The sequence below is a fragment of the Aythya ferina genome (assembly GCF_964211825.1).
Source record: "Aythya ferina genome assembly, chromosome: 14".
NCBI lineage: Eukaryota > Metazoa > Chordata > Aves > Anseriformes > Anatidae > Aythya > Aythya ferina.
In genome coordinates, this window is record NC_140312.1 from 4,481,934 (window position 1) to 4,503,684 (window position 21,751).

Below are 21,751 nucleotides of genomic sequence, written 5' to 3' on the forward strand. Positions count from 1 at the left end.
CCAACAGTCCCTTTGAAGGTACCCAGGCCTGATACCCCACTGTGTGTACAGAAGAGCTCCTATGAGTCAACCTGGCAAGGCTGTCAGCAGGCCTGATATCCCATCCAGTACACATTTACATTTCTGCATTTCAGATGGCTTGAAGTGCCTTATTACTTCCAGCTTATTATTCAGAGATCTTTCTGACAGTGTGAGCAGGTCAAGTTGTCACTCCCACCCAATGTGCCGTGCTGCTTGGGAATCGGGCTTACACATCTCCTCCCTGGGACTCGCAGAGCTCATTTAAACCAACACCAAAGATCTCAAAATCACAGCCTAGGCTTTCTCCCGAAATTGGCTCCCATTAGGATGAGTCCTGCAGGCGCCGTCTGTCTCCAGCTCTTTGTTTGAGGGAAGTGCCGGGTCGTGGGGCTCGCTCCGGAGAGAAGTGCTTTCACCAGCCGGGCAGGGAGGAATCGTGGAATATGTCACACTCCAGCAGCTCTGAATGCCGAAATCTGGGTTAGTGACCGTAAACGTTATTCTAAGACAGCATTCTCCAGAGGCATCCATAACCTTTGAGCAGTTCAGAAGCTCCTGCCAACCACCCTTGTCAGGCAGAAATCCCCCACAATGAAGCACACCAAGTTATAACCATATTTTCAAGGACTCTTTATTAGGTAAAACCATCTGAAATTTGGCCTGTGTTTAGGTGTGCACACAAAACTATGGGCATATTACATTTGATTGTCTGCCTGTGGAAATATCTGATGTCCTGTGCTGAGTAGGGATGCAAGGCTACCGGCTTCTAATTAAAGACTAAGCCGGACCCCTAAAAAGTTGGCCACAGAATTAGTATTGAACCCAAAAGCAAAATCTGAGTTGACTGAAAGGTCATCAAACACAGGGAGATAATTACTGCTTGATGTTCCAGGAAACCCAGGCTCTGACACTAAATTAAAAAAAAAAAAAAAAAAAAAAGGCAGCACTGGAAGCCTTTGATGAACGATAACAAAAAGATTCTTTCTTTCCCATCCCCACCATGCAAACAGATGAAGCGTGGAGATACTGAGGGCTTTATACAAGAAAACACCAAGAATCACATAAGCCTGAGCATTCTGTTAAACTTCAAGTCTTTTTTTTCATTGGCATACAGAACAAATCAAATATTTCAAAGCAAAAAGTCTTTTTTTTTTGTTGTTTGTTAGTATCATTTATTTTGCTGACTAATCCATTTACAGAGTTGGTTAGCTTTTTCTCATACAGATTTGGGTCCTTGCCTCATTCCAAAATGATGATTTACAATGTGCTAAGATCCTAGGGGTGCTCAAGTTTTGGGAAAAGGCTTAGTAAGGTAAGTGTTAAAAAATAATTTTAAGAAATCAGTATGTTTCTGCATGGAGGGAATCTGCAGCAGCTGTACAAAAAGCATTTGAAAGTAGCAACAAGATTATGAACAACGAAAAATTATGAACCGTCAAATTAATATAACCAAGAGTCACAGTACCTCTATTGCTAAGAAATAATAGCTACTTGTGTTCTTGGAAAAGATGAAAAAAATCAACTGCTAGTTTAAGAAGGTTTTCAAAACACGCAGGATCACAAAATCGCTGAGGATGGGAAGGGACCTCTTGAGATTATCTAGTCTAACTCCCCAAGCTCAGTAAGAGTATGATTATTCTTTTTCTGAAGCATAATTATAAGTTTATCTAATTAAAACTCAACAGGAAAAAAGGCTAAAGAGCTGCAATTCCCTTCCATAACATCCAAAGGAAAATAAACGTTCTCCATCTGTTTAGCTAATTTTATCACATTTTTGATCTGCCCTTAGTTAGTGGGGAGTCTGGGAAAAATATCAACTACTACTGCTAAGCTATGGGAGAAAATTCCTGCACCTGGATTCTGCAATTGGTGCCAAAACCTAAGTTTTAGAAGCCACTTGGATCGACCTGGCTAAAATGCCAAAAGCATAAGAATAGAGAGCAGCCTGGTAGCAGGGCTGGAACAAGCCAAACTTAACAGCGACATGGAAGAAGATCAAAAACCTCAAGCATCCTTGCCCAGGCTTTAGCCGGCACTTCAAGAAGTGAAAGACTCATTTAATTGCCTAGAGTATGAGTTTGCTTTCTTTCCAGCTGGAGAAGTAACATCAGATTCAAAGCACATACAAATCCAGGCACACGGAGTTGCGAGAAGAGCAGGAGAGAAAGCAGTGCAGGTAAAAGTAGGTCCTTGGAATAGGGTAAAGAAGAACACAGTGTGTGAACCTGCCTATTATTATTATTATTATTATTATTATTATTATTATTATTATTATTATTGGCTGGGACAATCTGAAGGGTGCATGGCACAACACTCGTTGGACTACCAGCAACAGAGATCCACGGTGTGGTCAGCAGACATCTTGGCAGGATCAAAGCCTTATTTTTATATCTGTCCATTCCAATTGCAGCGTTTGAAGCTAGAAATAGTGCAGGCATAGCAGGAGCACCATATGGAGAGCACACTCCTCTCAAAGGCCGGGCGAGAGAACAGGGGTCAGGCGGTGAGCTCTGTGCAGACAATCTCATTTCAACGCTGAGCGCTCGCTCGGGTGCTGCACCGAGGCCTCGGCTTTTAGAGCAAACACGATGCTAATCTGATTGTGCTAAAGGTGGCACACAGCAATACCTGCCTCAGGGAGCAGCTCGATTGCTTTAAAGGTAAAACAAATAAAGTCAGCATAAAAGGTTGACACGCATTCCGTAAGATCAGATTTGACAGCCATCCTCCAGACGTATTTAATACAAAACATAGATGCCAGTAAATCGCAGAATCTCTGGATTCTCATTGTATCTAAGGAAGGTCTTCTGGTCTTTTTTCCTCTCTCTCTACCATGTAACTTCGCCCAGGTAGCCAGAATGGGCTCCTCAGAGGGGTTTTTGGTTTTCTCAGAAAATTCTGCAACATGAACCAGGGTGGAGAACATGCAGGTGAGGCTAGTGCAAAAAGGCAGCTGGAGAGGGGCAGGAGAAGAGCAGGGCTGCAGAGAGGCAGGAGCATCCTCGCAGCAGTGCCGGGCAGAGGGTGTGCAGCACGGTGTGAAGGCTGGCTGGGTCCTGGAGGCAGCAGCAGCCTGCATTGCCCAGCCAGCAGCACGGGCGTGACAGCACCCGAGCAAACAGCTGCCATAAGGACAGCGGGAGAGGTTCCCATAAGGACAGCGGGAGAGGTTCCCCTACACCTCCCATCCGGGCGAGCAGGCTGACCTTGGGCACGGAAATGTCAAGGACACATTGGAGCCTTTTCATGGTAATTCGTCCGGACACCATCGCTCCTGCAGGCTGCGCCCCAGGACAGGCAGTACCTGCTTATCAGCAACCTGGGCTGACGTGCCTGGGTTGTTTCTGAACCATGGATGGCTTTTTTGTTATAAAAACACCCTTTTAATGTTCAGCATTTAGGTTAATATACTGACTAGTTTTAACATCTCAGCAGCCATCCTTCTGCAAAAACAAACACTTTACAGTCCCAGAATAAAAGCCTTGAAAGGCCAAGTATGCACAGGTGGGATGACAGATGCAGAGGTTATTTCCTTCATATAGCAACAAACCACCTTAGACCCCCTCATCCATAGAGAAGACAGAAATCTGCCCTAAGTAGCACTCACCAGTGCACTGAGTACACCATAACTGAACCACTTGGCTTGTAGGATCAAAGGTAGGAAACAGGTCGTTATCTGGGACTGTTAGGGATAGAGAAAGGTTTTACCCAGGCTAAGTTCCTGAAATACTCATAGGAAATGGATCGCTTCTGTTTTGGATCGCTTCTGTTTTAAAGCTCATCACCCATTTCTAGCTCCACCAGGGCAGACAGCCTTCCAGAGCTCCTCTTGCTCTGCCTGGATTCTCAGTTTCCCTCTGCCTCCTCCTCTCCACCACTCCCTTGCTGGGAAAGAGCAAAGATGAAGCTTCTCGCAATATTTGGCAAGAACACCTACATGACGCAACTGCCCAGAACCAGGACTTTACAACCCATAATTCAGGTTTACCAATCAGGACAATGCAAATTAAGATTTGGGGGAAGGAGGGAGGGCAGCATTTAGGGACTTTCAGCAGCTGGAGTCTCTAGGTCAAACAAGTTGTTTCCATTCACTTAGGTCAGTTTTAATTTAAAAAATAAAAATAAAAAATAACAGCTACAAAGCAATGGAAATCAAAGGCCAGACTTTGGCACCATTAAGAAACCCAAAGGATTTTACCACCCTAATCCCCAAGTCTTGGGCTACCAAATACCCAAGGTCTCACCAGACTCATCCTTTGCCTTCCCAGGACTTTTGTCTGTGTAGAATTGGAGATTTTGTCCATCTGTCTGCACTTACCAAGTGGTGGTGCTCAGATCTCTTCTGGGAAGGGTCAGGCTGACCACGTGTGCTGTAAACCAACTGTACCTGCACAACAAATCCAACTCTGGAGCCCATCAGTTTTACGGCTCAAGCACAGGCCATCTCCTTTCCACAGCACACCTGAGACAAGAGAAAAATTGGTGTCAGCTTTGAGATACGACAACAACCAAGTGCTACACTTAGTAAAGAGTGACTTGAAACCAGAATAAAAAAGGTGCTGCGTTCCCACTCCCAGTCTCTGATTTAGGTAGTTCAGCTGGAGTTTACAGTCTGGACAGGTTAAACAACTTGCACAGAAGACACTCAAGCTTTCAGGTTATGAAGAACTTTGGATTGTGATAGCCTGTGCGTCTGGCATGCTGAGGACTCCAGAAGTTATAACGTGTCAAGCATACAGGAGTTAGTCCCAGGAGCAGCAATACCCCCAGTTGATGCACTGATCACAGCAGGGACATAACCAACCTCAGGGAGTTAAATAGGTGCCGGGCCTGGATTCGCATCACTCTCTTGGAGCCAAGTTCAAGTCTGCTTTTCCTTGTCTGCTGTTTACTCCATGTAAGTGCCAAATGACATTAACATGAAGGCTCCCTGAAATTCCATCTCAGTAACATTTAAAAACACGCTATTGATTTGTGTCTGTCTTGTGTCGAGACTTGTCAGCAGGCTGCTGTGAAGGACACGCGAGGAGAGCAGGGCACTCTTCAGAGACGCTCAGCAGCTAACTGCAGCTCCCAGAGGGATCCGCACACTTTGGTAATCAAGATGATTCCATTTTCCCAAGCCAGATGGCTGATTGATCTGATATTATAGAGCACATGGTCAGACTAAAATGTTTTTTCACGCTCCATTACACAGTCTACTTCCAAGTCTAGTTAAACGTCTTCAGATCCTCTGGAGAATTAAAAAAAAAAAAAAAGAAAGAAAGAAAGAAAATAAAAACAACAAAAATACATTACTCTAAAAAATGTCGTAAGATAGAGTTACAGCAATACCATTGTTCAGAAACTAAGTCTTGATCCTTCTTAGAGAAATCAACACAACATACAACTTTTCCTAGGAAATATTTTGCTATTGGAATACTTCCAAAAATTTTGGATGTCACAAGAAATGGTCATTTGCAGGACAACTGCCTCACTTTACCAATAATGAAAGGCCAGGACAAGCTCAGCTTGCCTCTGCCCAAGTCTGCTTGCTCTGCTTTGATTCCCACGGAGCAGCCGCCCATGGTCCTCAGGGCAGCCTGGAGGCTCTGCACGTTACCAGGAGCACTGCAACCCACAGCTCACAATTTGTCCATTTACACCTTACTACACCTTATACTGATACTACTATAAAATACAGCAAAAGTCTTCAGACATTCTGTTATCAAAGCGTTTGTGCAGCCGCATTTAGACAAAAACCCCAAACAATCCAAGCCTGCAGAGCTTTGAGCATGAGTTGCCAGAGCTGCCACGCTCACCACTCTGCTAGTCAATCTGCAGTGGCTGTGTGTATTTTCTCCTGGGAGCCTCTGTGTAAATATGCAGAGCCTGGATTTATAAAACAATCCTTTTTCTTCTTTGCTCAGTTTTGAAAAGAAGGAAGAAAAATAACCAAGACTTTTTCCCTGCCTCATCCTTTTATTATATTGACATTTTGTCTTTTTTTTTTTTTAATCTCTGGAGACCAGGGTTAAAGTTTCATCTCAGCCACAAGTGCAGTGCTTGATAGAATTGTTTCAGTGCCTAATAATTATTTGTCCACACCATAAAACTATTATCTCCCGATCTGTCATCATTAGCCTTTACTGTTTGGCCAAGGCAGCAGGTTGCTTTGGTCATACCTGAAGTACATGCTGGGCTGGGTGGGTCAGAAAACACGGGAACTGCCTGCACAAAGCAGACCTTCGGCTAGGAGTATTGCTTGCTTTCCTGGAGGGGAAGAAAAAAAAGGGGACCAATTCAACACAAACAAATTAACAAGCAATTACAAAACAAAAACGAGCGATTACTCTATTGACATATTTCCTCCCAGCAGTTTATGGGTGCAAACTATTTTTTGCATTGGAGAAAAATCAAGGTCATATTATGCTTAGATTGTATCTGATTAATTTTTCATACTAAAAACATTTTCAATGCCAGATGGCTGATTTGTGGTCATTTAGAAACCAGAAGGCATCAGTCAGGAAAAGAAAAAAGCCTTCAACTTTGTTCACTGAACAACCTTTTTATCTATAGCCTTGCTAGACAAATTGTACTACATACTTTTGAGCAGGGAAGTCATTTAAGAGAAGCATGACCCTTTATGATTTTAACGTATCCATTTCCCTAGCCTTTAGAATTATTCTTTCCTACTCAAGCCAAGACTCTCCCGGGTAAAATTCCCAAGCACAGAAATATTGACCTCTGTGTTACCTTTTGCTAGGAAGAAAGATAGCAAAAGATCTTTGGGTCAGCTTTAACATCATCCAACTTGGGGACACTGAGAGAGATGCATGGGGAAACCTGGAGTCTGGCTCTGCTGTGACTGCCGTTGTCACCTTCAGGGCACAGTTTGCTAACTGGCAAACAAGAAGCATTCCCTGGGGACAGCGGAGCAAGGACAGAGCTGCTGCAACCCGCACAGCAGTGACCAGACCCCAGTTTATCAGTGCTGGGGCAGAGAGGAGCAAAGTGCTCAGCTCCCTCCTGTCCAGGTGAAGCCCAGGCTCGCACAAGCGGTGCAGAAGCTCTTCTGTCCTGCTTATGCCCGGCTCCCCGCTGCTTAACATTTGCCAGAATGTCGTTGGGAAAGGAAAAAAAAGCGCTCCTTAATTATGGCCCTTCTGTCGTTCGACTCAGGGGTTTTATTAAAAGGGAGAAAGCACAGAGAGGAGCTAATCAGCTGCTCCTAACAAATGAAGTTCTGGAGATTGATTTTTCAAGTGATTAGCGGTGCAAACATGCATTTTCGCAACTCGAAACCTTCACATTTTCCTCCAACCGCTACTTTCATTAACCAGGAAAGGATCAGAAAAGGACAGTTAACAGCCTCAGATACAAATGGTTTTATCAGCAGAGCACACAGATTTAAAAACCTATCTTGCAGCCTTGCTTTCCTAGTCCCAATAGCTCCACAGGTCCCATGGGCAGCTTTAATTAGAAGCCAAAGCCGTTGCTGTACCTTTGCACATACAATTCTTGCATGACAAAACATCCCTTGCTGGACAAAATGCCATGGAGCTTCACACAAGCCATTCACTGCCTTCAGCAGCATCTTAGCACCGCTGCCCCTGCGCTCACGTTAGAGGCTCTAAAGACAGAGCAGAACAGCTGCCAGCACCTTACAGGCTGAAACAGGGACTGGAGTAGCTTAAAGACAGATGATACACCCCAAAGGGATCTAACACTAAGTTTGGTGGCATCAGGCATCTTACATGCTTGCTGTGCTTCTTTCCATACCTGCCAGTCCCAAGAGGTATCGAGCACTTGCAGCTGACAGCACCACTGGGGGTGATGAGTGCTTGGCCCTCACGCAGTACAGCTGCAGGTAACACCGAGCCACAAAAATTAAGGCGAGAGAACCTGTTCAATAGATCACAAACTAGATTTAGTTTAAACCTCCAAAAAGGACAGTATTAATAAAATCATCATTTGTTTACCATTCGTTGCCTGATTTTCTGAAGGTGAAAGCTGTACAAGTTTCAGCAGCAACTTAATACCTTTCTGAGCAAGGGACTGGATGGGGAACAATTTTGTTTGCACCTGCAATCAATGAACACATCTCCACCTCATCCCTGGCTTCACATGTGCGGCTGCCAGAAGACAGAGTTTTTCCTCCACGTGCTCTGTTTCACCATACCCAATACACACCCATATAGTCCCCATCCTGACGCAGAGACAAGGAATTTATTTCATCAGGCAGATGAGGAAGTCCAACATGACCACTTTATTCTGGCAGCACATGGCAATAGCATGTGGCCAGCTGGACCTTTGCCATACCGCAGGGAGGATTTTCATGAAATTAAAATGCCCCTAGCTCACAGTGGAGGAAGCATTTTCCACAACGAAGGAAGCATATAGAGACTGTGGATCGCTCAGTCCCCAGCAGCTGGAGGGGCAGGAAGGGGAGCTGATGCTCTTACTTCATTCTCCCCAAAGCAACCTTAGCCGAGACAGGGCTTACAGCAGGTGTTAGACTCTATTCCTTCGACCTCTTACAGCTTCCAAGATGCAGCAGCCGTGTCCCTGGGAGGGAAGAGAGCTCTGAATTCAGGGCACTGCTGCCACGCGAGCTGCTGCAGCGCTCCTTTCACCCACGGCGCTCTCATTACGCAGCACCACGGGGCATTCACTCACACCAGCAGCGGCAGCTTCGCAGCCCTCCTGCAAGGGAGGGGACTTCGCTTCCAGTGAGATCCAGGATTTGCAATTAGTGCAGTTGTGCAGGACGCTGTTACTGAACCTGCCATTAACAATTACCTTTAACTGGTAGCGAGAGGACAGCATGAATTAAGGCACTGTCTGTACATCATACAGGTAGATATAAATGACTCGCTGTCAAGATACCGCACACCCTATCTCCAAACCCAGCCTTTTTGGGGCACTGCTTTTCATCCAGACCTGCATGGTGATTAAAATACATCAGTGGGACCAGGGTAAAATAAGACCATATGAGCTCAAGATCTCCTTCCCTGCCCTCCAGGGTCAGCCTGTCTCATAGCGATCAGTGAATTCTTCCCACTCCCAATAGCAGGTTTGTTTTTCTTCCCCGAACTGCCAGCACAGGAAGCTCTTAGACCAAAATTTCACTCCTAAGAGAAGTTTCGTCCCAATGTGGAGCAGCTGGAAAGCCACCTACAGCTGCTTTCTAAGAAGTGCTCCTTCAAAGAGAAAACTACCAGCTAATCAAGGGCTGTCACCAAACCCCCCGTGCCTCAACCTCCACTGCCTGGCCTTGGCACTGCTGGTGGAAGCAAGCACCAGCAACAGCCACACTGAATATATAGGGGACCTGAGACTAAAGGTGGATTCCTCGTGCTTACATGGGCTCAGAGATAATCTCACCGCAGTTCTCAGTAGAATTAATTCATGCACTGTGTGCGCAGTGCTATCAAGATATGAGAAGGGATGGATTACATAAATACACATTTGTCATGGGGAGTGGAACAGCTGAGACCAATTTTCATTTTCATTTTCGCTTCTGCACTTAGATACGCTTTGTAGATACTTTCCTTCAGCAAATGATTCAATCCATCACAATTAAAGTAATACAATGTAATCTTTCCTTTAATTGTTCCCTTTCTGCCAGATACACAAGTTCAAAATACTTTCAAAATACGTTCAAAGTAACAGTTAAAATAGAAAGATTATTTTCAAAATTAGCACAAATCTCCTAATGGGTTCAGAATTACATGCTGGGAGTCTTGCAACGCATTGATTTTTGGTACTTAATTTTAAAAGATTTCCAAGGTACGCCAGCATGAATCTGAGCTGATATTTCCCAGGAAACTCTAATGGACTTGGGTATTCAAACCTCTGAGAAGATCAATCTCCTTTCTGGTGCGCTGCTGCAGCCGCTCTCCTTCCCCACGTGCTCGGAGCAGCGGTGCCCAGCTGGGGCAGGGATGGATGGAGCAAGCTCTGCCTCCTCGTGACAGCAGCCCACGGGCCCCACACCTCATCCACTTCCACGGCTCAACAGCAAAGCAGTAGGGGAGGTCAGAAACACAAGATCAGAAGGACAAATATAAGGAAAGACACCAAGCAGAAATGTGGATGGTGTCTGTTACTTGCACAGCGGTGGTGAGGAAGAGGGAACGACCAGCCACACGCTGGGCTGCATGCCCCAGCAGCTTTGCTCGCTGCTAACTTGGGCAGGTTTGACCCACAACTTAAAAGCTTTTACCAACCATTCACAAGCTTGCACAAGTACATGTACACACAGATAAGCCTGTCAAACAGCAAGTAAGAGCGATGCTCAGAGCGTCTGCCCTCTCCTGTAACCAGGAAACAAGTGAAAAAGAGCAGTTCAACATCACCCCGGTTAATGAATGTGATTTTTTCTATCCCCTCGTTCCATCTCCTACTTGTTTTCAGCTCCCTTCCTTGCTGTACCTACTGAATGATTGATTTCACGTCCAAGCTCTGCAATGAAGCAACGCCAGCAGTGATGCCTATTAGGTGAAGAGCTGAGGACTTCCCAGCACGAGGCAGACCAGCACTCTCAGCAGTAGCTGGGGACACCACGCGACGGCGTGCAACGCGCACACGATGCCCAAGGAGCAGGAAAACAGCAGCAGGTTTCCTCCCCGTGCTGCCCCAGCACTGACAGCGGCCACCTGCTCTCACACATGCCAGCTCAGGCTCACGCAGCACGTTCTGGGAAGCAAATACGCTAAATTGTCAGTGCTGCCTTAGGAAATCATGATGTGTCTTTTTTTACAAGTCCTAGAGTAATCGTGCTTTCCGTGAAACTTGGCTCCCCAAATTGCAGAGCTGCTGGTGATAATTGTAACAGAAATGGCATCCACCAGCATTGTAAGGATTGAAGCTTTCATTAGCTGTCAAAACAGGGTTTCATACAAGCAGCACTGTTGTTTCAGGAACCCTTCCTCAATAAAGGATTCAAAGGGAACCATACCCACACCAAGCTATAGATCTGCATGTTACACTAAAGCACTTGCCCTGCTCACCACAGCCATCCAGGAGCTCTGTAACTACTGAGCGATGTGAAGGATGCTGAAGTAATCAGCACATTCGAGCTCTTACTGTAGCAGGTATGCAGCTGCACCTGGAAAACAGCCTTAGAAAAGCAACTGGTGTAAAAGGAGTACAAATTCACAAGTTTTGCAAATGTCTCAGCACATCCACCACGCAGCAAGCAGTGTGTGAGCACACACGACAAGTTTTAGCTGGTCAGGATGGGTGCCAAAACCAGTAACATCCTACCTGTTAGGTGTCCCCCAGCTGAGTCTGCAGAAAAAGCACTGCCGCTTGTCCCAGCTGGGCTCAGGCATCCCTACGTTGTGCTGCAGCACCCAGCAGGAAGCTAGCCCAGAAGCCACGCCATGCCACACGTTATCTATGAGCACACGCTGGAGAGGAGGCAAGGAGCAGGGGGACGGGGTGACAGCCCTTATCCCAAACCTCTCCCTCTCCTCCTGCCTGCACGCAGCACGATGCAGGTGAGCCAGGCTGGCGAAGCAGCAATGGGACACCAGGGAGATGGAAATGAGGCTGCTTTCAGCACACAGCAACAGGCAGTGCCTCCGAGTGCAAACCACAGCTTCTGGAGTCAGTCTCCGGCCCAAACTGGTCTCAGCACAGGAGGAAGCTGACCGGTTGTGCAGTAACGTGTGAGAAAATGTGTCAGTTACTTATCAGGAAACGTGTCTCCCTGCCTTCACGTAGGAGCTGAGGACCATTCTGCTCAGAACCACTGGATACAGCTATTTACAGCAGTGTTGAAGAACTCAATTCCTGTGTGGCCAAACGCAGAGTTACTTCACATAGCTACTCTGTGCTGAAAACCCCCATAACCCTTCACTTACATACCCATAAATTAATACACCAGAACTTGTATTCTTACTTCTCATGCATACGTTATTATTACTCTACCCCATCTGAAGATGGTGGAGCTAAATGAAATGCATGTTTAAATCAATGAAAGCTCTTTCCATCATCTTCAGCAGAATTAAATGACAATCTCGATGCCCAGGTCCTATCACACTGTGTTACTATTAATATTACGCATATTAGTACGGGCAGCAAAACACAACATTATATCAAATCCTGTCTGAACGGAGTCTTATCAAAGAAACGTCTGACAGAAAATACATCCTCCTAAAATAACCGCGGTATTTTCTAGTGGCACCCACACAGCGCAGCACTGAAACTCCTCGGCTGCTTTCCAAGCTCCCAGAGCAGCGACGTGCTCACGAGAACCCCGAGGGCTGCTCTGCTCTCCCTCTGCGCAGCCACAAGCAATTCGTCCTTCTTCCAGCACTGTAAAGCTTCCCGAAATGAGCCCGGTCTTACAGGACTCATCTGGACACATCCCGTTAAGTTTTGCCAAGCTAAAAGCCAAAGGGTTAGCAGGGTATTTGGGATTAAGCACATTCAGCAGGTCCAGTGCATTCCTGCCTTCCACACGCACCGTGATACTGGGGACACCACACATCAGCAACCCAGCCAGGATGTGCAAGCAAGGATTTATGGACTACAGGGAGATACCAGGCACATTTAAACAGTAAAAATAATACCTTGAGAAGTCTGCTGTGGCCTTATTTTTACAGTTTCAATGCTCAGTAGTACTCAGCTGCTCCGCTGAAGCAGGGCGCTGGTGCCACCTGCCGTTTGCTCGGGGCTGGCAGGTGAGCACGGGCAAATCAAACAACAACATAAAAGAAAATGACATGCTAAATTGAAATCTGGCAGAAATGAAAATGCTTCAGATGCCTCGGGGTCTCCTGTGGCTGTTTAGGGACGAGAGTCTTAGACAAGATTTATTTACGTGGGAAACACCAGAAGTGAATCCTTGCTGACACAGTCCTTAATGCCACGTGAAATTAACCACAACACCCTCCTGGAAGCAAAGGGCAGGAAAAAAAAACAGATACACATGCTTACTTTTAGGGGGCTGGGGGGCCCGGCTCCCCCTGCCAGGGGTGAGGACAAGCAGCCAGGGGCCTGAGGGGCTGCAGCCACTGGCGCTCACCCCGCTGGTTTTTGAGATGCCCAGTTGAAGTCCTGCCCTCACACAGAAACACCAGTTTGAGTTTGACAAGTGAGGATCATTTTATCATTTTCCTGGGGCTCAACTCATATAACTCCCTCTGTCCTTCCCAAGAACTATTTACTGACAGTTGTGCTCTGCCATAAACACCTAACAACCCACTGCCCAGCCAGACGATGGGTTTCATGCCAACGTCGGTGCTGCACCGTGCAGAGGAGGCAGGCAGCACATCACTGACACAGCACAGGCAATGCTGCTTTTAAATGGAGCCGCTGAGGCCAGCAGCACACGAGCAGGGTGCCTGGGGGCCATGCGGGGAGCAGCAGCTGTCGGGGAGGCACGCTGAGCATGCATGGGGAGCTCCTGTGAGAGCTAAAAACAGAGCGGGCAGCGCACGCCATCCGCCCGCTGCACTTGTTGTGGCATCCTCTGGCTGAGGCACACCACAAGTCCCTGCTCGGAGCCATTTCCCTGCCTCAAAATGCTTCCTGGGCACCCAGGGAACAAGCCCGTTGTAAGAGCGGTGCCGTGAGGGCCATGGAACAAGGGTGTGATGAGCGCGATCCTTCGTGCTCCGGCAAGTCACGTGCTGAGGGAAAGGCCGGGATAAAACATTGTTCTCTGAAATGCCTGGACCCACACTCATTGGGAAGCTCTCTCAATAAATTCAGACACATTTTGTGGAGCTGGATCACAACGCAGCCCGCAGAGACCCAGCTTGTGGGCACACGGGTACACGGTCTCTGCAGATACCAGTGTCCTACCTAGGGCTGGCCAACTCCCACAACGCTCCCCACTCCTCGAATTACCTACAGATAGGTCCACATAGCTCAGACTGGCACAGCTTTAACTTCCAGTGGAAAATATATCAGATATGTCAAAACATCTGAAGTTAAACCCGAGGGAGTGGTGCCAGAAGGCAAGCACAAATGGGAAGATGGGCTCACCCTTCTGGAAGTTTCTGCCTGAACACCAAACCTAAATGTTGGTCGTAAGAATTAATTTACTTCGTACCATCAAACCTAACCTAGGCACCAGCTTGGCAGTGAAGCCACTCAGTTTCTCCCCAGGGCAGGTCCATTTCTTTTCACACTAAGACCTCTTGTTACCCTGTCCAGAAACCCCCTTTGGAAAAAAAATAAAAAAATGTTCCTCATCTATCCCAGAGCCTGACGTGCTATCAGCTGAAATGTCACTTCAAAAGCTCCTGACAAAGCCCTTCAGGAAGAAGGGCCCCCAGCATCTGCGACCTTTGCGCCAGCTGCTTTCCCATTTTGAGAAGGGTTTAGGATGGCTGGAATAGCCGATTTCTTCCCACCACCCCTGCCTTCAAGCAGGTGTCAAAAGTTCATCTGATAATTATGCCATCGGGAGGTGAATAATAGTTTAAATTCCTCGGGCTAGATTGTCTAGCTGGAGGACCCGAGTCAATCCTGCTGGCTGGCAGTGGAGGTGCTCGTCCACAGGAGCGGAGAGCTGCACTTCTTGAGTTTGAGACCCCTTCCTTGGAGGTCTCAGAGCACAGAGAGAACTGGAGAGGCAAAAAGTATTCAGAGGAAGCAGGTGCAGCTCCCAGAGCATCCCTGCACCACAGTCTGTGATGGTAATATGATGTAAACATCCACCCAAACTGTAAACCGCACAGAAAGCCTGCAAGTGGCAAAGCTGCATCCCTGCCACAGCATTTAGAAAGCAACAAAATGAGGGTGGCTGGAAAGCTTTGCTCGGGGACATCTCGTCCTACCCGTGCACGTCTGCATGAAACAATTCCCCAGAGCACTGCAAAGCAATGTTTTGGAGCACAGGAACATCCTGGTGAACTCACTGCACTGACGCTGGGCCCAGACACAACCCAGAGCTGCAGAAATGCCCCGGCTCCAGCTCCTCGCCTCCACGGTACCTCACCGAAGAACACACCTTGCTTGGTATCTAAACATGTAATGGCAACATGCTTCTGCCACCAGACATTACTTCAGCTCCCAGGACTTTGCACAGCTTCCAGACTCGGTAGAAGTCTAACACGAAACTGCTGGAGTCAGCAAGGTGTAAACTGGCTCCACCAAATGCAAGCCGTCCCCTGCATTCCTCAGCATTTGGAGAGTGGGAGCAGCCCCTAATTTCTTTAATACCCTGAGTAAATACAAAACGGTTTACATTCCAGATCTGTATAAAAGCTATAAAAGCGGCCTGCTTCTAACAAAGGTTTGTCTCGCTTTTCTTTTTTTTCTGGCCCCCTTTCAAAGCAGAGAATCGCAATCAACCTGAGCTGGCGTCCTTCCAGCACTCAGGAGCACTACCAGGGTAAATTGTAAGTGACTCCAGAGCTGGCCACTATTGTATCCCAACACTGGGCCTGTTTTGTTCCAGCTAATGGTGCGGCTCTGCTGACTCTCAAACATGCTGGAGAGAATAAATTGCTGCAGTTTATTCCCATCCAGCTGACATTCCCGCCGTGCCATCACTCATGAGCAGGGATCTGCACGTTAGAAATGTAACCCACCACCCCAGACAGCCCTCAGTCCTCGGAGGGGAGTGGGAGGAGAGCAGACTTTCCACTTCAAGACTCAGCATTGACTCCATCCGCTGGCAGCAAGAGCCCCAGACCCAAACTGATGGCTTAGAGGTGAGTAATACTTTAATTTCCAGCATATTAATTACATTCTCAAGTTACGCGATAGCTTTTCAGGGGGTGGGGAGGAGAGGCAGGGCTGTGATTTGCCATTTCTGATCGTGGTGCTCCCCTGTCTGGCACGCTGAGCTCTGTCTTACCTGCAGACTCTTTGAGGGCTGGCGTTCAGGCATCCTGGCAAGCCAAGCGAGCCCATCCCTCAGTGTGCCTGCCTACTGGAGCATCTCTTACCCTTGTGCCCAGGAACCAGGCTGTCCTCCAGTAAGACTCCGGCTTCCAAAGTACACATGGAGTCTGCTGACAGCCAAGAGGCATCCCAGCCCCAGAGTGTGTGTGCACGGGGTGAAGCCATGATGGGCTCTCCCCTTTGAACACCTCACTCCATTAACAAGTTACTTTGCAAGCAGCCGATCCACCAATACTTTTAGTGTCTTGGGCTGGGAGAAGAGGCAAACGGTCCCCAAGGCATTCGGCTGCTGCTTTACACTCAGCTGGGCTGCAGGCTCAGGTATGCTGCTGAGCATCTGCTGGGCTCCACAGCTTCTTCCTAAAGGTGGCTCACCAGCAGGTAGACACAAAAGAGCAGGGACAGAGATGCTACAGGGGATTTTGCATGGGATTTGGATTTAGTCTTTCGCCCTGCTCTACCTTGCAGCAGCAGCAGCCCACTCTGATCCTCTAACAGCACATCGTTTGCAGCCACAGAAGTTCACAGACCAGCAAATTAACTCAAAGGTACCAGCATGAGCCATGAGAACACCTGGGTATTCCCTGGGTATTCCCCTACAGCAGCCAAGGAGGCAGGACGCCCTGTTCCTGCCCTGGCCATGCAGCAACTACAGCACAATAAACATCTCACACACTCTGGTTGGGTCTTATCCAGAGGGCAGTGAAAATAAGGGACAGGGAGGGGATTTTTGAGCCTTCCAAATTCAGATGAAAAAACAGCTGAGGATCAAGTGTTTCCTTGGCAGAGCAGGGGGTGAGGTGTACCTGAGGGTAGGACCTTTATTCTCTCTGTTGCCTGGATGGCAACTCATCCTTTCCAGATTCAGCTTTTCAGCTGTATCAGTTAGTGGATATGGGGTATCTGAGAGCTTTTTCCATAACACTATCTCACTGTGCTGTTGCTTCGAAAGATAGTGAGAAAATTCACTGGTTAGTCCTCACTGCCTGAGAGAGGAACTTCATCCATTCACCAAAAACAGTCAACAAGAACTGTAGCTCATCTCTACCTCTATTGCATGCTTAACTCTAAAACTTTAAACACATTTATCAACCAGCTCTCTTAATAAGCAAACTTTTGGGGGAGAGAGGAGCAGGCAGAGACAATGCCCTGGCTTTTCTATGCCATGCACTGCAGAGAAGCCTTCAGATCATCATCTCCTAACTTCCAAAGGCTACGGCTGATGGGGAAAATCCCTCGCTGCCTGTTTGCAGAGCAGCTGGGCACCGCTGCACCCACCTAGCAGGCACTACATGGGGCACTTCTGTTTTCCTGAGACTTTGCAGCCATTAGGCATTATAGCTTGCTTACAGGACACTTCAGCTGGAGTTTAGCAGACAGCCTCTCTCTGTCCTTCTCTGGCAGGCAGAAATTTCAAGCCTTGATGTATTTTTAGGACTTTTCTACCTAGGAAGTTGGTGTGTCAGCTGCCAAAAAGACAGAAACCCGAGCACCCACTGAGATCGCTTCCTAGATAGACTCCTCAGCAATCAGCATGACGTCTGGTAGATCAAGGGACCACCAGCAGTTTAGGCTCAGGCCACCGGTGGTTTTCATTAGATGAACTTCTTACTGTAGAAGCCTTTTCACTAGAGGGGAGCAGAAAGTATATGACCAGAAAAGCTTTCTAGCACTTGTAAACAGAAACAGGTAAGTGCCAGCATAAAATGCAATCCGGGGTGAGAAAAATAAGTCGAGCCTCACTTTGCTAATGAAATGGCATTAAAATCTGAGATTCTGGCACTGCACCATCTGTGGTTCCAAAGCTATTGCTGTGGTTTACATCAAGTCAAGTGCAAGCTAAACCCAGGCCTGGCTTTCTAGCTTGCCTTTGGGTGGAAATGAACATATTTGCTTTAGCAATGCACTCAGGTTGCTTGGCAGGTTGACAGATTTGCATGACACCAGCTGCTTCCAGCTCAAATGCCCCACACATAGCTAAAATTAGGCTGCTCAGATTTCCTGGAGGGGACTCTACCACACAGCCCACGCCCAGCCTTCGTGTGGGCTCCCCAACAACAGAGCTCACTGCTCAGCACGAGCCAGGCACACAGGGCGTTGTGGAAGCCCAAATGCCATTGCTCCTCGCTTAAACTAACCTTTTGCTCCCCTTGAACCTAGGGAATGGCACGTGCCACTGTCATTAGAGCTGACTGTGAGAGCTGAAACAGGCCAGTCTTCAGCTTCCTAGCGTCAAAACCAGAAAACACAGAGCAGGTGTGCCTTTATTGTGCATTTGAGAAACATCTGTGTAAGTTACTTAGTTTTATGGAACACTTTGCCAGCTCCATTTTCTATGAAATGGCTTGGGTTTTGTAAAATTATTTCCCTTTAACGTTTTCTTTGTACAGCAATGGCTTAATTTATGCTGCTTGAATAATGACAACTTGAGGAACTGACACTTTTAATTACATCGCCTAATTCTACAAACATGCCTCTGAACTAGTGATAATCTTATTATTTGCACTTTGCACGCATGATTTATGCTCTGTATAAAAGCTCTGTGGCTGGAATAACTTTTTAAAAAAATGGGACAGTAGCACGGGGACGGCTGTCCCCAGCAGCCAGACGGACACCCTGCTGCTGGGAGGCCAGCGAGCTAAAAAAAAAACTCGGGGCATGTCAGTGAAACTGGAGATGAGAGAGCTTTAAATAACACTGGCCTCACAATGCAAACACTCTCAAGGGAAAACCTGGGTTTCGTGCTTAATTTAAGGGTTTAATCTCACCCAGGGAATTTGCTCCGTGCGTGGAAGCACTGGCACTGCCTGTCCCCACTGCTGGTGGCTCCACGGGTTGAACACGTGCCAGCATCACCAGTGTTGGTGGAGCTGACACGAGACAGGATTTAAGACCAGAAATCACAGCGGGCACAGAGGTGAGGTGACTCACACAGATACAGCGTGGTGGCTGGTGGCCTGAAGGCCAAGTGCCACTGACCCTGTGCAGTGACTTCCCCTGTCCGGGGCACAGGAGGCAGCAGGGACAAGGTGCCAGGGTCAGAGCCCAAAACTCGGTCACTCACCTCTGCTTTCACCTCGACTTTCTCTTCTGCACAGCAAGAACATGGGCAGGCAGGGCTCAGGAGGTTTCATCTACAGCTCTACCAGCTGTAAAACATCAGGGCTGCAGGGCAGAAGGATCTGGCTGACTGTCAGGATACGCTGTGGGATGGCCACCCAGGGCACACCTGTGTTACAAGAGATGGCAGAAGCTATAGCAGGAGAAAGCTATGCAGGTTCTGCAAAAGCTACCCCAGCTTACTATTTGCTTCTGAGGGTAACTTCGCTATTGGCATCAGTCTACAGACTACATTTGAATGTGTTCCCACCTGAGGCCATGCTTTCTCTTGGTTCCTGTTCAATGCAATTTAAATGCTAGGCAAAAGAAAGAGGCTCTGAAAAAGGCTAGGCAAAAGAAGAGGCTTTTTTTTTTTTCCCCACTTTGTCCATTTTGGTAATTACTAATATAGTACTGCCATCCTATGGTATTGCAGTCACAATTCATTCAGTGCTGTTCACAAAAATTGTCTTCATAGGTAAGTATCGGGTCTGGTCTGGGGAGAGCAGGGATCAGAATACACCACGCGCTGCAGAAAGTGCAGATGTAATGCAGAGAAACAGCAAGTCATCGCAAGCACCGGATAGCAAACCCCTGAGTCATGCACAGTTCCATGCACTGACCACACGATTCAGATCTCCTAAGCCTGCTGGAATGAGATCTCCACCTCCTTGGAAGGTGTGCCCACACGAAGCACCAAGCTGGCTAGGCTGCGCTCTTCCTTGGCCCCGTTAACTTAATCCTGATGACTCACAGCAAAGTCACCACCGCACTGTAGGGTGACAGGGGCAACTGGCTGGCCGAAGAGCCTAAGGTGACTTTTTCTACTTCACACAGGGGGGTACAAACCCATTTCTGGGACAATAGAGACCATTCCCACACAAGCATCACCCAACAGGAGCTGCTGAGGCTGTGCCCACTGCAGCTCCCCAACAGCCACTGCAGGCTGTGGCCACGGCATGAGAACCTTCCTGCTGAGGAGCCCCCTGAGACTTATTTTACCCCCTTTGGACCCTCATGATTTCAAGTGGAAGCTTAGCATCTCTTAAAATAAGCTCTAAGCATCTTAATTTCGGTGCTTAAAAAGGGATTTGGTCACTTGGTCCTAGGAACTGTTTGACTCCAGTTTGACTCAAGTGTCCAATGTCCAGCGGCAGTTCAGCTGTTGCCCGAACAAGGGGTGGGACGGCCAGGATTTTCCAGCCCTGAGAAGCAGCTGTACCCAAAGGAGGTGTGTGACAGGAGGGACAAAGTCAATTCACTCCTGGCCCTGTCTGCTGCCCGTTTCCAGCCGCTGGGTGAGGGGCCTGGCTCCTGTGGGGCGAGCACCCCACTAGGCGGCCCCCAAGCCCCACCTGGAGCCACCGGGCTCACCCCTAAGGGCTGGAGCTGGGAGCCTCAAAGCAAGCAGAGGGTGATGTGGATGGAGAGGTGATGACAGCCCCTCTTCTCACACCATACGGTGAGCAGGACGTGTACCATGAGCGATAACACGCCAAGTGCACATGTGCCGGCACTCTGCCCATGGACACCAACATCCCACAGGGTGTGGATGTGACATTCCTCGTGACATTCTGCTCTGTACAGTGGTCAAACTCATTTTAAGCTCAAAGACTTCCAGGTATGGAGGCCGGACACACTTCTCAGCAGCTGTGCTGTTCTCCATGCTTGGAAGTCTTTGCAAATCCTACAGCAAACTGTGGGATTAGCTGTCCTTGGAAGCCAGCGCACCTTTTTGTCTTTCCTGGACAGCATATATGGCAATCCCCACAGGACTTCCACCTACGATTGTTCAGATGCCAGTCTAAAATCCTACCTGCTTGGAAGAAGGCATTAAAAACCTAACACAGAAAACACGAACCTTTGAAATAGCACACTTCAGCACTACATGTTCTGAACATATGCTACGAAAACTGCCTCGGTATTCAGCTGCAATTCTATAATTTAGAAGAGCTCCCATCAAGCTTCAAACCCAAGCAGGACTTTGCAGTTTCTGTAAATACCTCACCAATGGCCACAATAACCTCTTCAGCTGTTTGCTTATTTTCAGAATATCTCAGCTGATGCAAGCCCGCCCACCTCCCCATCCCAAGAGCAGCCATTAAGAATTCATTGCACAGCTTGAAAATATCGCGGATTTCCCTGCCACCTAGCCAGTCAACTCAGGAGCCTTGCTGGGTGGGAAATGAAACCAATAAAACTGCTCTTTTCTCACGTCCTACAGAAGCCTGGCATTCACCACCACCCTTCAGCACCGCAGGAACAACAGCAAAGCTGCTTTCATGGCACATAATCATGTCACCAAGTAACTTGTAACTAGAAAACTCACTGCTGAAGTGGTGACGACCTCCCCATTTAGCCCTGTAGCACAGAAAACAGCTCAAGACATTGCTTTTGCCTTCCCACTGCCTTCAATAAGAACTCATTCTTTGTGATCCTACTTTCCAATCACTGTTAATTTGTGTAGGGCAGTGCCACAAGACATCCAAGTGTCTAGCGTACACTCCCAATGTTTAAGCAGCTCTATAAAAATAAGCAACACCCCCAAGTGCATGCAGATGGCTTGCAGAATGCATCACTCAAACTGACTGAAGGCTGCTATCCCGTATTTCTATTTCAGCCTGTTTTCTAAATAAAAGGCATGCCAAGACATTAATATGCTGATGCAGTCTAGGCCTGCCCTCCCTCTAAATGTAGGTTCAGAATTGCACTCCTCCTTGCTCCCCACACTCTTTATAACACGGTGTATTTCAGATGCAGCAGATGCTCATTTTGATCC

The 21,751-nt window shown here is 47.7% G+C and overlaps 1 long non-coding RNA gene across 1 annotated transcript in view; it reads right to left on the minus strand.

Moving 5' to 3' along the window:
- LOC311444263 overlaps window positions 1-19,331 on the minus strand; it is a 24,777-nt gene extending 5,446 nt beyond the window's left edge. The window contains exons 1-6 of the long non-coding RNA XR_014697786.1: window positions 19,244-19,331; window positions 18,938-19,102; window positions 7,783-7,905; window positions 6,186-6,273; window positions 4,826-5,254; window positions 4,340-4,483 (exon numbers count right to left, since the gene is read on the minus strand). This is a non-coding gene — a long non-coding RNA (uncharacterized lncRNA). The remainder of the gene's footprint in view (window positions 1-4,339; window positions 4,484-4,825; window positions 5,255-6,185; window positions 6,274-7,782; window positions 7,906-18,937; window positions 19,103-19,243) is intronic.
- Window positions 19,332-21,751: the final 2,420 nt, after the last annotated feature.